This window comes from Triticum dicoccoides, chromosome 3B (genome assembly GCF_002162155.2).
Source record: "Triticum dicoccoides isolate Atlit2015 ecotype Zavitan chromosome 3B, WEW_v2.0, whole genome shotgun sequence".
Classification (NCBI taxonomy): Eukaryota; Viridiplantae; Streptophyta; class Magnoliopsida; order Poales; family Poaceae; genus Triticum; species Triticum dicoccoides.
Window position 1 is genome coordinate 799,348,407 of NC_041385.1, and position 2,056 is coordinate 799,350,462.

General features: G+C 42.2%; 1 long non-coding RNA gene across 1 annotated transcript; it reads right to left on the reverse strand.

Annotated features, from left to right (window-relative positions):
• Window positions 1–217: 217 nt before the first annotated feature.
• On the reverse strand, window positions 218–756 carry LOC119282321. Its single transcript, XR_005138700.1, has 2 exons — window positions 616–756; window positions 218–498 (listed from the first exon to the last, which is right to left on the reverse strand). It is a non-coding gene; the product is annotated as an uncharacterized LOC119282321 (long non-coding RNA).
• Window positions 757–2,056: the final 1,300 nt, after the last annotated feature.

Below are 2,056 nucleotides of genomic sequence, written 5' to 3' on the forward strand. Positions count from 1 at the left end.
TACCACTTTTAATTTTTTTTAGAAGGTTTACACTTCTTTTTTCGATGGAGTATATACTTTTCAATGGAGTATATCCCCACTTCTTTATGAAGTACGTACTTGTTGAGAACCACTGGAGTATATACCACCTTTTTTATGGAGTATACACACCTTTTTGTGTTGGAGCTACTACAAACGATGTATAATTTATTCAAAGAGAAGAATAAAAAGGGTATGATGCGTTAAGAAAATAAGTATATAATAAAATAAAGCACAATTCATTTTAAACTAGATTACAAGACAAATAAGAATAATAATTAATTAAAAAGAGTACACCATCAGAGTATAAGTAGTTTCAGGTTTTTTGTGCGTGTTTATTGCATGATGGGTAAATCATGTCGCGTTAATCTAGTAGTCATCGTATTTGTCGTCGGAGTAGATTGCATCATGAAGATATTTGCATGGAGCAGACGCGCCGCCGGCCGGGAACCCATCTCGCGTGCAATCGATCCAAATGAGCTGTAGATCAAACATGCATGATATCAAATTAATAGTCACAGTAGTACTACGGAAGGAATAAGGAGTGCAGGTAATATCATGAAGCATGCATGTGAATGAGCCGAAGGACGTATCTACCTTGTCGTTATCAATGCCGATTGGAAGAACTACATGGGAGTCGCTTTGTCTTTGGCCATGTGATGGATGTCAATGGTACTGGTACAACAAGCTGTACTGCATCTTATTGTCTCCGCCGCCGCCGCCGCCATCGTCGCTGCAGTGGACGCCGCCACCGCTATCGTCACCGTCGCGGCCGCCGCCACCGTCGTCTTCTATTTTGTTTATGCGGGGATGCCGTGATAGGTTTCCTAATGCCCGTACAGCTCGGTTTCTATTCCGGCTAGATATACCGAGTCACCCAAATCCCTATTATCACGGGACATGCTAACAATTTTTGAACGGAAGTTTGCATGGGAGATTATCCTGTTGTTTCTTTTAATTAAAAACTAAAGGAATTTAAATGGTATGACGGGGCATTAAAGCAACGGACGACACATGGCATAGGAGTACATACTCCTAGGAGTACTAACCCATTTTTCTATATATATATATATATATACTCCACTCTCGCTGCCGTCTGATCCCGTCCATGTACGAGCGTTGATTAACGGGTTCGGTTTTGAAAGTGGCCAGATTTCTGTACCCGACTAAAAGGTCCAGCCTTTATCCACCTTCCCTCCCTATTTACGTGGCTAGATGATTACCTTATATAACTACCTGCAGTCAGAGGAGCAACCTATATTTCAAATTATATCCACTGCAATGTTTCACGGGAGGTGGCCATCGGAGGTATTACTATTACTGTGATCCAATTCATTAATCCATCTTGTTTTGAATATGGAAGTTAATCATTGGATCCATCCTTCTCTAGTTTTCTAGATTTAGCATATGCACATGCATACTACTCCGTAGAATCGATGCATGTAGGCCTTAGATTGTTAATTCAGAAGACATGCATGCGTGCATTGACCGGCGGCCATGCATCACCCGCCGGCCGTCGCTGCAGGGCTACTAGCGTGCTAATATATTTTTTACTGGTGGAATTTTTTCAGCAGTTTGGACTACGCCGCCATCCGATCTATGGCCGTGGCCAACGCCGACTACATCCATCAACTCTGTTGGCTTTGCACTTCACCGCGTACTGGGCAGTACTGCTCGGGAAACTCGCTGCACCGATCACGATGGCGACGTTAAGAGGGACGTGACTGCTCCAACACGGCGGCGGCGGTTGCGCCGACGTACATACGGGCGACCACAAATTTATTGTTGCTAAAAAAACTCTAGGGATGAGAAGATAGGCACATGACCTGATGGCAACAACAGAATATACTGTATATTATCATTTTTTTTGCGGGGGCTGTATATGATCATTTGATCTCATGTATAAGTTCATGAAATTATGGATGAACTATTTGCACTGTTTGTATAGTACATCGATGTGATAGATATGGTATCTTTGTTGTACCAATAGATAATAGTACATACTACCTTTGTTCTAGCAAGAGATAATACTACATAC